Here is a 15,711-nt window from a genome sequence, read left to right as displayed (position 1 = left end):
TCAAGCAATCTCCAGATGAGCAAGAGCACGATACAGGTATCAAAAATTGCAGAAATGACGGTATGTTGTAAAAAAAAAAAAAAAAAAAAAAAAAAAAAAACTTATGGGGAAATGACAGATTAAGACATTGTATTTCAAAAACCAGAAATATTGGTTTACATGCAACAGAAATGAGTATATCATGCAGGAGAGCTTGTATCTAGCTAGAGGTGGTTTATATACACTCCTGGAAATTGAAATAAGAACACTGTGAATTCATTGTCCCAGGAAGGGGAAACTTTATTGACACATTCCTGGGGTCAGATACATCACATGATCACACTGACAGAACCACAGGCACATAGACACAGGCAACAGAGCATGCACAATGTCGGCACTAGTACAGTGTATATCCACCTTTCGCAGCAATGCAGGCTGCTATTCTCCCATGGAGACGATCGTAGAGATGCTGGATGTAGTCCTGTGGAACGGCTTGCCATGCCATTTCCACCTGGCGCCTCAGTTGGACCAGCGTTCGTGCTGGACGTGCAGACCGCGTGAGACGACGCTTCATCCAGTCCCAAACATGCTCAATGGGGGACAGATCCGGAGATCTTGCTGGCCAGGGTAGTTGACTTACACCTTCTAGAGCACGTTGGGTGGCACGGGATACATGCGGGCGTGCATTGTCCTGTTGGAACAGCAAGTTCCCTTGCCGGTCTAGGAATGGTAGAACGATGGGTTCGATGACGGTTTGGATGTACCGTGCACTATTCAGTGTCCCCTCGACGATCACCAGTGGTGTACGGCCAGTGTAGGAGATCGCTCCCCACACCATGATGCCGGGTGTTGGCCCTGTGTGCCTCGGTCGTATGCAGTCCTGATTGTGGCGCTCACCTGCACGGCGCCAAACACGCATACGACCATCATTGGCACCAAGGCAGAAGCGACTCTCATCGCTGAAGACGACACGTCTCCATTCGTCCCTCCATTCACGCCTGTCGCGACACCACTGGAGGCGGGCTGCACGATGTTGGGGCGTGAGCGGAAGACGGCCTAACGGTGTGCGGGACCGTAGCCCAGCTTCATGGAGACGGTTGCGAATGGTCCTCGCCGATACCCCAGGAGCAACAGTGTCCCTAATTTGCTGGGAAGTGGCGGTGCGGTCCCCTACGGCACTGCGTAGGATCCTACGGTCTTGGCGTGCATCCGTGCGTCGCTGCGGTTCGGTCCCAGGTCGACGGGCACGTGCACCTTCCGCCGACCACTGGCGACAACATCGATGTACTGTGGAGACCTCACGCCCCACGTGTTGAGCAATTCGGCGGTACGTCCACCCGGCCTCCCGCATGCCCACTATACGCCCTCGCTCAAAGTCCGTCAACTGCACATACGGTTCACGTCCACGCTGTCGCGGCATGCTACCAGTGTTAAAGACTGCGATGGAGCTCCGTATGCCACAGCAAACTGGCTGACACTGACGGCGGCGGTGCACAAATGCTGCGCAGCTAGCGCCATTCGACGGCCAACACCGCGGTTCCTGGTGTGTCCGCTGTGCCGTGCGTGTGATCATTGCTTGTACAGCCCTCTCGCAGTGTCCGGAGCAAGTATGGTGGGTCTGACACACCGGTGTCAATGTGTTCTTTTTTCCATTTCCATGAGTGTATATATATATCACAACAAACTGTTGCCTCATCAGGAAAGAGGGAAGGAGAGGGAAAGACGAAAGGATGTGGGTTTTAAGGGAGAGGGTAAGGAGTCATTCCAATCCCGAGAGCGGAAAGACTTACCTTAGGGGGAAGGACGGGTATACACTCGCGCACTCACACACATATCCATCCACACATATACAGACACAAGCAGACATATTTAAAGACAAAGAGTTTGGGCATAGATGTCAGTCGAGGCAGAAGTGCAGAGGCAAAGATGTTGTTGAATGACAGGTGAGGTATGAGTGGCGGGACGGCGGAAAGACACTCTTGGTGTAGTGGGGACGATTTCATGAAGGATGGCTCTCATTTCAGGGCAGGATTTGAGGAAGTCGTATCCCTGCTGGAGAGCCACATTCAGAATCTGATCCAGTCCCGGAAAGTATCCTGTCACAAGTGGGGCACTTTTGTGGTTCTTCTGTGGGAGGTTCTGGGTTTGAGGGGATGAGGAAGTGGCTCTGGTAATTTGCTTCTGTACCAGGTCGAAGGAGGGTAGTTGCGGGATGCGAAAGCTGTTGTCAGGTTGTTGGTGTAATGGTTCAGCGATTCCGGACTGGAGCAGATTCGTTTGCCACGAAGTCCTAGGCTGTAGGGAAGGGACCGTTTGATATGGAATGGGTGGCAGCTGTCCCATGCACCCTCCCACCACCACCTACTCCAGTCCTGTAACCCGGAAGGTGTACACGATCAAAGGCAGAGCCACGTGTGAAAGCACCCACGTGATCTACCAACTGACCTGCCTACACTGTGATGCATTCTATGTGGGAATGACCAGCAACAAACTGTCCATTCGCATGAATGGACACAGGCAGACAGTGTTTGTTGGTAATGAGGATCACCCTGTGGCTAAACATGCCTTGGTGCACGGCCAGCACATCTTGGCACAGTGTTACACCATCCGGGTTATCTGGATACTTCCCACTAACACCAACCTATCCGAACTCCGGAGATGGGAACTTGCTCTTCAATATATCCTCTCTTCCCGTTATCCACCAGGCCTCAATCTCCGCTAATTTCAAGTTGCCGCCACTCATACCTCACCTGTCATTCAACAACATCTTTGCCTCTGCACTTCTGCCTCGACTGACACCTATGCCCAAACTCTTTGTCTTTAAATATGTCTGCTTGTGTCTGTATATGTGTGGATGGATATGTGTGTGTGTGCGAGTGTATACCCGTCCTTTTTTCCCCCTAAGGTAAGTCTTTCCGCTCCCGGGATTGGAATGACTCCTTACCCTCTCCCTTAAAACCCACATCCTTTCGTCTTTCCCTCTCCTTCCCTCTTTCCTGATGAGGCAACAGTTTGTTGCGAAAGCTTGAATTTTGTGTGTATGTTTGTGTTAGTTTGTGTGTCTGTCGACCTGCCAGCACTTTCATTTGGTAAATCACATCATCTTTGTTTTTAGATATATTTTTCCTACGTGGAATGTTTCCCTCTATTTTATATATATATATATATATATATATATATATATATATATATATATATATATATATATATATATATATATAAACAAAGATGATGTGACTCAAATGAAAGTGCTGGCAGGTCGACAGACACATAAACATACACACGAAATTCAAGCTTTCGCAACAAACGGTTGCTTTATCAGGAAAGAGGGAAGGAGAGGGAAAGATGAATGGATGTGGGTTTTAAGGGAGAGGGTAAGGAGTCATTCCAATCCCGGGAGCGGAAAGACTTACCTTAGGGGGGAAAAGGACGGGTATACACTCACCCACACACACACATCCATCCACACATATATAGACACTAGCAGACATATTTAAAGACAAAGAGGTTGGGCAGAGATGTCAGTCGAGGCGGAAGTGCAGAGGCAAAGATGTTGTTGAATGACAGGTGAGGTATGAGTGGCGGCAACTTGAAATTAGCGGAGATTGAGGCCTGCTGGGTAACGGGAAGAGAGGATATATTGAAGAGCAAGTTCCCATCTCCGGAGTTCGGATAGGTTGGTGTTGGTGGGAAGTATCCAGATAACCCGGACGGTGTAACACTGTGCCAAGATGTGCTGGCCGTGCACCAAGGCATTACCAACAAACACTGTCTGCCTGTGTCCATTCATGCGAATGGACGGTTTGTTGCTGGTCATTCCCACATAGAATGCATCACAGTGTAGGCAGGTCAGTTGGTAGATCACGTGGGTGCTTTCACATGTGGCTCTGCCTTTGATCGTGTACACCTTCCGGGTTACAGGACTGGAGTAGGTGGTGGTGGGAGGGTGCATGGGACAGGTTTTACACCGGGGGCGGTTACAAGGATAGGAGCCAGAGGGTAGGGAAGGTGGTTTGGGGATTTCATAGGGATGAACTAAGAGGTTACGAAGGTTAGGTGGACGGCGGAAAGACACTCTTGGTGGAGTGGGGAGGATTTCATGAAGTATGGATCTCATTTCAGGGCAGGATTTGAGGAAGTCGTATCCCTGCTGGAGAGCCACATTCAGAGTCTGGTCCAGTCCTGGAAAGTATCCTGTCACAAGTGGGGCACTTTTGTGGTTCGTGGGAGGTTCTGGGTTTGAGGGGATGAGGAAGTGGCTCTGGTAATTTGCTTCTGTACCAGGTCGGGAGGGTAGTTGCAGGATGCGAAAGCTGTTGTCAGGTTGTTGGTGTAATGGTTCAGGGATTCCGGACTGGAGCAGATTCGTTTGCCACGAAGACCTAGGCTGTAGGGAAGGGACCGTTTGATGTGGAATGGGTGGCAGCTGTCATAATGGAGGTACTGTTGCTTGTTGGTGGGTTTGATGTGGACGGACGTGTGAAGCTGGCCATTGGACAGATGGAGGTCAACGTCAAGGAAAGTGGCATGGGATTTGGAGTAGGACCAGGTGAATCTGATGGAACCAAAGGAGTTGAGGTTGGAGAGGAAATTCTGGAGTTCTTCTTCACTGTGAGTCCAGATCATGAAGATGTCATCAATAAATCTGTACCAAACTTTGGGTTGGCAGGCCTGGGTAACCAAGAAGGCTTCCTCTAAGCGACCCATGAATAGGTTGGCATACGAAGGGGCCATCCCGGTACCCATGGCTGTTCCCTTTAATTGTTGGTATGTCTGGCCTTCAAAAGTGAAGAAGTTGTGGGTCAGGATGAAGCTGGCTAAGGTAATGAGGAAAGAGGTTTTTGGTAGGGTGGCAGGTGATCGGCTTGAAAGGAAATGCTCCATCGCAGTGAGGCCCTGGACGTGTGGAATATTTGTGTATAAGGAAGTGGCATCAATGGTTACAAGGATGGTTTCCGGGGGTAACATATTGGGTAAGGATTCCAGGCATTCGAGAAAGTGGTTGGTGTCTTTGATGAAGGATGGGAGACTGCATGTAATGGGTTGAAGGTGTTGATCTACGTAGGCAGAGATACGTTCTGTGGGGGCTTGGTAACCAGCTACAATGGGGCGGCCGGGATGATTGGGTTTGTGAATTTTGGGAAGAAGGTAGAAGGTAGGGGTGCGGGGTGTCGGTGGGGTCAGGAGGTTGATGGAATCAGGTGAAAGGTTTTGCAGGGGGCGTAAGGTTCTGAGGATTCCTTGAAGCTCCACCTGGACATCGGGAATGGGATTACTGTGGCAAACTTTGTATGTGGTGTTGTCTGAAAGCTGACGCAGTCCCACAGCCACATACTCCCGACGATCAAGTACCACGGTCGTGGAACCCTTGTCCGCCGGAAGGATGACGATGGACCGGTCAGCCTTCAGATCGGATAGCCTGGGCTTCAGCAGTGGTGATGTTGGGAGTAGGATTAAGGTTTTTTAAGAAGGATTGAGATGCAAGGCTGGAAGTCAGAAATTCCTGGAAGGTTTGGAGAGGGTGATTTTGAGGAAGAGGAGGTGGGTCCCGCTGCGATGGAGGACGGAACTGTTCCAGGCAGGGTTCAATTTGGATAGTGTCTTGGGGAGTTGGATCATTAAGAGTAGGATTAGGATCATTTTTCTTCGTGGCAAAGTGATATTTCCAGCAGAGAGTACGAGTGTAGGACAGTAAATCTTTGACGAGGGCTGTTTGGTTGAATCTGGGAGTGGGGCTGAAGGTGAGGCCTTTGGATAGGACAGAGGTTTCGGATTGGGAGAGAGGTTTGGAGGAAAGGTTAACTACTGAATTAGGGTGTTGTGGTTCCAGATTGTGTTGATTGGAATTTTGAGGTTTTGGAGGGAGTGGAGCTGGAAGTGGGAGATTGAGTAGATGGGAGAGACTGGGTTTGTGTGCAATGAGAGGAGGTTGAGGTTTGCTGGAAAGGTTGTGAAGGGTGAGTGAGTTGCCTTTCCGGAGGTGGGAAACCAGGAGATTGGATAGTTTTTTGAGGTGGAGGGTGGCATGCTGTTCTAATTTGCGATTGGCCTGTAGGAGGATTCTCTGAACAGCCGGTGTGGATGTGGGAGAGGAAAGATAAAGTACTTTTATTAAGGATAGGAGTTGACGGGTGTGTTCATTGGCTGAGTTGATGTGTAGGTGAAGGATTAGGTGGGTGAGGGCAATGGATTGTTCAGTTTGGAACTGGTATAGGGACTGATGGAACGAAGGGTTGCAGCCAGAGATGGGAACTTTAAGTGTGAGGCCTTTGGGGGTAATGCCAAATGTCAGACAAGCCTGAGAAAGTAGAATATGGGAGCGTAATCTGGCTAGGGCGAAGGCATGTTTGCGGAGGGAATGTAAATAAAACTTAATGGGGTCGTTGTGGGGGTGTTGTGAGGGTGACATGGTATTAGAAGGTGGAAAGTGTAACATGAGGCTGAAATGAAAATGAAAATAAAAATATATGGGGAGAGATAAAGGTGAACTGGAAAGTAACTGGAGATCTGGTGTGAAAAAAGGCGAAAAGGTGTTGGTTACAGCTGGGCTATGTCTGACTTGGGTTGGTAGACAACGATGTGCACAAAGGTTAGGTGGTTGTGTTGCCGCCAAAACACGTTAAAGGACGGCTTTAGGCCACATCCTCCCCCCTTCCCTCTTCTGCCATTTCTTGCTATACTGCAAGGTAAGGAAAGTTGCTGATCTGGTGGATATGAGTACACTACTCCTTTCTCCTAGCTCCTTCCTGTTAATTTGGTGTAAAAGCTTTGTCCATGCGTGGAACTGGCTTCTTTGAAATTTGAAGAGACATGTATGACGTTCACTGCACATTTTGTACCCCAGTCTGATGATGTGACAGCACACCTTAAGTTAAATCGGTGATGAAAGTGGGTTAATGAGTCATATGTGGAATGGATAGCAGGGTTGAGTTAGAGGGTTTGCCTAGAGCTTGTTTGTTTGATGATAGTCAGTATGATGTATCTTACGCGGATTCCATTATTGGCGATTGGACCATCCTACATGCAAACAGCACAATGGCTGTCGCAATTCCTGGTCTGGTACAGCAGGCAGTTCCTTCCCCCTTCTGCCATTTCTTGCTATACTGCAAGGTAAGGAAAGTTGCTGATCTGGTGGATATGAGTACACTACTCCTTTCTCCTAGCTCCTTCCCGTTAATTTGGTGTAAAAGCTTTGTCCATGCGTGGAACTGGCTTCTTTGAAATTTGAAGAGACATGTGTGACGTTCACTGCACATTTTGTGCCCCAGTCTGATGATGTGGCAGCACACCTTAAGTTAAATCGGTGATGAAAGTGGGTTAATGAGTCACATGTGGAATGGATAGCAGGGTTGAGTTAGAGGGTTTGCCTAGAGCTTGTTTGTTTGATGATAGTCAGTGTGATGTATCTTACGCGGATTCCATTATTGGCGATTGGACCATCCCACATGCAAACAGCACAATGGCTGTCGCAATTCCTGGTCTGGTACAGCAGGCAGTTATGGCCATCCTCAGACCTAGGAATTTGAAAACAGTGTCGGTATCTATTGACTGGTTATTTATAGTGACAAATGGCTGAGAGGAATTTGCATTTTGTGTTGTGTGGAAGTTCATGGAAGCTGTCTTTTTGGTGTTGATAGTTAATCTGTTGATTTTTGCCCAGTTGCTGAGTTGATCAGTAGCCAAGTTCACAGCTTTTTGCACAGCCTCTGTATTCTCCCCTTTGAGGAGTACAGTTGTGTCATCAGCAAATATTATTGTTTTGTGTGCATCAACATTCAAGCTCAAGTCATTAATATACAGGAGGAAAAGAAGGGGTCCCAATACTGAGCCCTGTGGAACACCTTGCTTTACGGTTTTATTGCTTGATAGTATTTCGGTTATTTAGTTGCTGTGTCTATTAGTATATTTCATGCTGACTCTCTGCATCTGATTGGTTAGGAATGTAGCAATCCAGTTGTTTGCAATTCCTCTGATACCGTAGTGTTCTAATTTTTCCAGTAATATTTTGTGGTCAACAGTGTCAAAAGCCTTTGACAGATCGAGAAATATGCCTGTTATGGGTTGTTTTCTATCTAACAGTTCTAAAAGCGTATTTATGCAATCATATACTGCAGTTTCAGTAGATTTGTTGCTTCTGAACCCATGTTGAGCTAAACTTGGTAAACCTTTTTTTTTCAATGAAGTCCAACATTTTTTTGTACATTATTTTATCAAAAACTTCAGAAAAGCAGGATGAGATTGAGATGGGCCTGTAGTTATTCATATCTTTATTATCACCTTTTTTGAAGACAGGGATTACTTTAGAAAGTCCAATGGCCAGCTTCACACGTCCGTCCACATCAAACCCACCAACAAGCAACAGTACCTCCATTATGACAGCTGCCACCCATTCCACATCAAACGGTCCCTTCCCTTCAGCCTAGGTCTTCGTGGCAAACGAATCTGCTCCAGTCCGGAATCCCTGAACCATTACACCAACAACCTGACAACAGCTTTCGCATCCTGCAACTACCCTCCCGACCTGGTACAGAAGCAAATTACCAGAGCCACTTCCTCATCCCCTCAAACCCAGAACCTCCCACAGAAGAACCACAAAAGTGCCCCACTTGTGACAGGACACTTTCCAGGACTGGACCAGACTCTGAATGTGGCTCTCCAGCAGGGATACAACTTCCTCAAATCCTGCCCTGAAATGAGATCCATCCTTCATGAAATCCTCCCCACTCCACCAAGAGTGTCTTTCCGCCGTCCACCTAACCTTCGTAACCTCTTAGTTCATCCCTAAGAAATCCCCAAACCACCTTCCCTACCCTCTGGCTCCTATCCTTGTAACCGCCCCCGGTGTAAAACCTGTCCCATACACCCTCCCACCACCACCTACTCCAGTCCTGTAACCCGGAAGGTGTACACGATCAAAGGCAGAGCCACGTGTGAAAGCACCCACGTGATTTACCAACTGACCTGCCTACACTGTGAAGCTTTCTGTGTGGGAATGACCAGCAACAAATTGTCCAGTCGCATGAATGGACACAGGCAGACAGTGTTTGTTGGTAATGAGGATCACCCTGTGGCTAAACATGCCTTGGTGCACGGCCAGCACATCTTAGCACAGTGTTACACCGTCCGGGTTATCTGGATACTTCCCACTAACACCAACCTGTCAGAACTCCGGAGATGGGAACTTGCCCTTCAGTATATCCTCTCCTCTCGTTATCCGCCAGGCCTCAACCTCCGCTAATTTCAACTTACCACCGCTCATACCTCACCTGTCTTTCAACAACATCTTTGCCTCTGTACTTCCGCCTCGACTGACATCTCTGCCCAAACTCCTTGCCTTTACAAATGTCTGCTTGTGTCAGTGTATGTGCGGATGGATATGTGTGTGTGTGTGTGTGTGTGTGTGTGTGTGTGTGTACCTGTCCTTTTTTTCCCCTAAGGTAAGTGTTTCCACTCCCGGGATTGGAATGACTCCTTACCCTCTCCCTTAAAACCTACATCCTTTCGTCTTTCCCTCTCCTTCCCTCTTTCCTGACGAAACAACCGTTGGTTGCAAAAGCTTGAATTTTGCGTGTATGTTTGTGTTTGTTTGTGTGTCTATCGACCTGCCAGCACTTTCGTTTGGTAAGTCACATCATCTTTGTTTTTAGATATATTTTATAGTATTCTGTTAGTTGGGGGGAGTCACTACTTTCTTACTGGTTTTTGCGAAAAGGCCTCTTCAAAGTGGTGGATCATTTTGTCAAGAAATATGTTGAATTTCATGTTGACATTGGCTGTGTACATCTCTGTCCACTTTTCTTTACTAAGGAGGGCATTTAGCTGTTCAAGTTCTCTTTGGTGAAAAACCTTCATAAAGTTTTAGGTGGGACTGGGTTTGAGGTATCTTTGCTAACATCGACCTTTAGAATGACAGCTTGGTGGTCGCTGAATCCTGCATTGTATACTTCTAGAGTTGGGTTAAGTTTCTCTCTGTTTGCAAAAATTTGATCTAGAGCTGTATTGGATGTGGGTGTTATTCTAGTGGGCTCGTTTACAAGGCCATGCAGATTATAAGTTTTTGCAATGTTGATCAATGTTTCCCTGTTTCTGTTGTGAGTGAGAAAGTCTATATTAAAGTCACCACATATAATCACATCCTGTTTCCACTACTTATTTTGGATAGAAACAAGTCCATTTGTAACAGAAAATCATTAAAACTACTGGAGGGGGGTTGGTAAATTGTAGCTACAATTAGATTTAGATCTGTAAGCTTTATGGCTGCACATTCAAAGATCTTATCTGTTCCTATTTCCTTTAGGGTAGGAAGTGGGCTATATTCAGTGTGTTGTTTGATGAAGATGGCAACCCCACCATGTCCATCATTTGATCTGGAGTAGTGTTCACACAATTTGAAGTTGGGTAGTGAGATTAGCTTAACCACATCAGTGCAGAACCAGTGCTCTGCTAGGCATACTGCTGAGATATCACTGAGTTCACTGGTCAGCAAAATGCTTAAGTCATCAATTTTGTTGCTCAAGGATTGGACATTGTGATAATAGATTTTCAGGTCTGAGTGGGGTTTACTCAGGGGGCTCGAACTCGTATTTACTGTGTCACTGACCTTTAGTTTAAATTGTGCTGTATTCCAGATATGTTGACTTCTGAGCAGTTGTGCTGGTTCTGTTGGTTGTCCTTGACAGCCGTCTCATCTTCCAGGTGGGCCTGAAAAGTATCCACATGCACTTCACACTGTTGAGGCATCACATTGACGCTTTGGAGGGATGTCTCGATAATGTTCACCATCACATTATTGATCCTTTCAGGTTCCTGACCATTTTGAGGGGTCAGGGGGTTTGTGTTTCATCTCTGTGACTTCGTGACCCATTTGTCTAGTGTAGTTTGCACAGTATGGCCACTATTACTCTTTTTATTTCCCATCTTGTTTGTCTTTATCCAATTGCTTATTAGCGTCTGTTTATGGTTTCTGACTTTTGGTTTCTTATTGTCCCCCATAGTTGTCAGGAAGGCCAGTCTATTGCAGATAATCTCCTTGCCACATTTGTTTAGGTGTAAGCCATGTGTTGTGAAGTGGTTTCTGGCTAGTCTCTCTATTTCAAAGTTCACAGCAATTCTTTTTTTGTATACATGTTTAGCTAAATTCAGAGCCTGTATCAGGTGGAGGTTAGACCTTCTCATCTGCCCAGAAGAATTACTCCTAGAGAGAGAATGATGAATTGGCCATAATCTAGGTTTTTAAAAAGTTTCTTATTTTCCTGTATGGCTCCAAATTTCACTTGGCCAGTGATCATGAATGGTTGGTATTGCTGTTTAATTGTAAGGCTGGGCTCCATGATGAGGTGGCTCAGAGACTACAGTGTTGGGCATTATTTATTAGTAATTCTTTTTATAATATTCAGTTTTGGCCCACCACATAGCATGTGAATGCTGAGACATTGTCCAGGTTGCCCATGGGTCCGAATATGGAGTTTGACAAGGAGGAATCATTTTGTTTTGAGGTTGAAAGTGCACTAGGCACAACACTGCAAGACCTCCCCATCACAGCAAGAAAAGTAGCAGTGGCTGCCACAAGTCATGACCCATTGTTGCAGCGATTCAGTCGGAATGGCCTGCGTGCCTGTCTAAGAATGCCCATCCCAGTTTTTGACCTTATTTCAGTGTGAAAGAGGGACCCATTGTACATCAAGGAGAGTTGTTGCCTACAGCAGAGGGTGACAAGTGCCACATAGTAGTTTCGCCTTCATGCCATCTGCAAATCCTTCAGTTGTTGCATTCTTCTTATGGGAGATTTCTAGCATGAAATCTTTAGTTCAATGACTTGTATATTGGCCTGCATTAAGCACCCATATCAAACATGGAATGAGTCAATGTCATGCCTGTTCAAAGAACTAAGTGGCCCCTTCCTAGAAGTTTTCACTGTGGCCTCAACCATCTGAACTGTGGGACAGAGTACATGTGGATTTCACCAGCCCTTTTCTTGGGGAAATATGGGCCATACTGCTGCATACCCTGTCCAACTTCTGCTATACAGCACGGATGTCCTGTACAACAGTGAGGTCCACCATCATGGCACTCAAGACTATATTTGCAATGCAAGAGGCACCAGTCAAGCTGATCTCTGATAATGGTCTCCGGTTTTTGGTGTCAGAATTTCAGACAACGTCACCGGAATGGTATCCAGCACCTGACCACCCCTCCCTTGCATCCAGCTCAGAAGTGGAGCAGATGGTCAGAACATTTAAGACACAAATGAGGAATACAGTATAAACTGTGCTGGTAGATGAGGCTCTGTTGCACTTCTCAGCCACGTACTGCACTGCCCCAGTAAATGGGCATAGTCTGGCAGAGCTCCTGTACGGACAATAGCCCCCTATGTTGTTGGATCTCTCACGACCTACCATCTACCCCCTGCCCCCAGCATTCACATTCCACACCCTGTTTCTGGAAGTATGTGCTGGTTTGGGTCTGCACATTTGGGCATCAACTGGGGGGGGGGGGGGGGGGGACAGAATGGGAGATAAAACAGCACTGGAGTTGGCAACTTTCTGACATTGTGCTCAGAGACAATAGGTGCATAAAACACAGGAACCAAGTGACATGAGCATAGCCAGCTACTTCAAAAGCCAACTACACGGCCTTCAACTTGTATTGACGACGTCTGTATTTCCCCTCAGCATATAAGGCAGTGGGACTCCCCACCCCCGCACCGTGATTATTACTTACGGTCATGTCAGCGTTCATCTTCCGCAGCTTGGAGAGAGTGAGCAATGGTGGTTGAGCCACTCCTTCCAATGCCACCTCAGTGTCTCATTCAAAACAGTGAAGAACAGATGTATTTTGAGCCACACTTGGATCCAGCAGCCACACCTGTGGAGACTGGCGTCTGGATGGAACTGCTGGCTGTGTTTCTTGCATCCTCTCCCCCCCCCCCCTTTCCCCAGACATTAAAAACATAGACCTGGGCACTTTAGCCCTTACATAGAAATTAAAGGGGAGAGGGATTTTGTATCTGTGACTGCTGATAATCTGTCTTGGCAATGAAGGACGTGGAACCAATAGTGCAAGCAGCCAGCGAACCTGATACTATGGCCGCCAACAGTGTGTGCCCATGCTGTGGGTATTGGAGAGAGCCTCTGGTTTCTGAAGCACAAAGTTAAAGCAGCTGTTGAAGAGTGACCTGCTGTTATTCTGCTGCACTTAGATGGTTGCATCTTTCTCGGTTTGCTCTCTTGTCATATTAAGTGCGCTGTTGATATTTCTGGCTTGTGTATGGTATTGCTTGGTTTAGCTCTTCAAGCATTAGAACTCTTGCTGTTGACAGCTTGGTGCGGATCAACAACAGTGCAATGTTTTCCCCGCAGTTTCCTCAGGGATCTCACGGTTCTTTTGTGAATTCATGCTTGGCACCCGCAGGTTCAGGAGCTGTTGCAGCCCATTCTTTCTTTTTGAGCTGCATTTCCTTCCCCATACCCCTCCTTCCCCATCCTTGCTCCTTCCCCACTGCCCCCTCCTTTCCCTCTCACGGTGTTCTTACTTATGTCAACCTGGCAGTCCAGCTGGTTTCCTGTATTCCTTACGCTTATGTTCCCCTCGCTTTTTCTTTTACATCCATCCTTTTTGACATTTTTGGTCCCCCTTTGTGATTTGACCTCCACTTTTAAATTTTATCTCCATAGTGTGAGCTGTTGGGGGAAGAACTCCCTCTTTATTGTCTACGGTGCAGATTCCCCCCAACTCCCTCCGTAGTGTCTATGGTGTAGATTCCCCTCCCCCTTTCTTCTGTGCCTCCTTCTGCCCTTCTTTCCGCCCCTCCTTCTGCCCTTCCTTCCCCACTCTAACACCCCATCTGCCCCACTAGTTCACCAGTAATCGTAGCCAGTCCATGAGGTGAGGCTGGTGTGTATCCATCTGGCTGAGCCCCATGACAAACAGGGATCACAACATCTAATACCTAAGCTGTTGCCTCACCATGCATGCCTAGGTGTATGCTTGTCATTCTGGAGCATTGGAAATCTGGACAATGGACTCACTATCAGGTGGCCCTTTCTGTGGCTGGTTGGCACTCGGGGGGGGGGGGGGTGGGGGGGGGGAGTGGTATCAGTGCAGATACCTTGTGTATGAATCGTACCAAGCTCTGGAAATCTGACCGTTTTTCTAAGGCCGTCTCTTCAGTTGGTAACGGGTCATTGAATTCTGCTTCTTATGACCCTGCTGCCTTCCCTTCTCTGGCTGCACCCTGGAAGGAGGGCCAGGCTCGCTGGCTTGGAGTGAAACACTTTCCCCGCTTACCAAAATCCTGTCCCCCTCTCCTCTTCCCATCCCCTGCAGTTCCCATGATCTCCTCTACAGGTGCCCCTCCCACTCCATGGCCAAAGAAGTATCCTCCTTCTTTGGCACCCACCAGTGGTGGGTCTCCTTCTTGAGACCCCACCCCCTGGCATCTTTCAGGTCAAGAGACCTGCTGCCACAACTCTGCCCCAGGACACACAGTCTGTGCACCCCAAGGTCGGCTGATGTCTTGGCATTCCGGATCTTGCAGAAGCCTGCTCTCCCTCCATGTCCTACCCTCCTTAACTTATGAAAGAGAGGAAGAAGAAATGTAAGTCCCAGGACAACCCCCTCCCTCCCCCCTCTGGTGCTCATGGAAGTGTCATGTCCCCCCTCGCAATCTGAGTCTGACCTCTTAGTTATGGATGTCTCTCTCCCACACTTATGCTCACCACTCTCGCCCCCTCTGCACACACAGCCGCACCACTCCAATGATGTCACATTATCATTATTGTCATCTCATAAAGCACTGTTCAGCTGATTTTTGTGTACACAATTGTACTGGGGGGGGGGGGGAAACCAGCAGGGAAAATTCTTACATACAACATGGTTAACTAGAAAATAACCTTTCCAAGAAGTAACAGTCCAGTTTGTGTGTGGATACTTAATGCTGAAGAAACTGAAAGGTATTAATATACTTTCAGTTCTTTCTTCAATAAATTTTATTTCTACAGAAAATACAACGAACGTCAGTTTAAAAGCTGACATAGCATCCTTTCATGTACTAGCAGCACCAGGCCAGTACATCACTTGTGTGTTCATGTTATGAGCACATGAACACAAGTGAGTTACTTATTTAGATTTCTCTAATGCTTTTGTGACTTCCTTATGTGCTTATGTAACGTAGTTGTCCACTGTCTTTAATATGGATGGGGGCTACGAACACTGTCTTCAGATGCAAGGTGAGTTTGTGACCCTTCACTCACAACTTCGGGTGTTGCTGGATTCAGTCACACAGCTTGTGCCTGTTGTCAATGGTTGTAACTGTGAGGTGCTGAATGTGGGGACCAAAGGCACATCCATCATGTCCCATGTGTCCCGTGATTGGTCCACTACTGTGGATGTCCTGGTTACTGCTCATATTGAGGTTGACCCTTCACTTGTTTAAATTGGGAGGTCTTTTCAGGGTGTGGCAGGCATTGAAAAATGAGGGTGTGAATGAAAGACCTCTCTAGTTTGTATCCAGCACCTGACCACCCCTCCCTTGCATCCAGCTCAGAAGTGGAGCAGATGGTCAGAACATTTAAGACACAGCAGCTGATAAGGGTCGTGAGCCAGCTGCAGTCATTTGCCCTGTTTTGGAGGACACCTTTCGGCCTGCAAGGTCTGGGTATTCAGAGGGTGGGGTTATTTGTAGGTGGGAGATCTGGTTATGTCATAGAGTCACTTAGAAATAAGGCTGCCAAA

At 47.4% G+C, this 15,711-nt stretch overlaps 1 protein-coding gene across 1 annotated transcript in view; it reads left to right on the top strand.

Moving 5' to 3' along the window:
- Window positions 1-15,711, top strand: part of LOC126252852 (uncharacterized) — a 77,480-nt gene that overhangs the window by 34,862 nt on the left and 26,907 nt on the right. The window lies entirely within an intron of this gene.

This window comes from Schistocerca nitens, chromosome 4, assembly GCF_023898315.1.
Source record: "Schistocerca nitens isolate TAMUIC-IGC-003100 chromosome 4, iqSchNite1.1, whole genome shotgun sequence".
NCBI classification, from domain to species: domain Eukaryota; kingdom Metazoa; phylum Arthropoda; class Insecta; order Orthoptera; family Acrididae; genus Schistocerca; species Schistocerca nitens.
The sequence above is the reverse complement of the archived record's forward strand: the minus strand, read 5'-3'. Positions and strand labels throughout refer to the sequence as shown.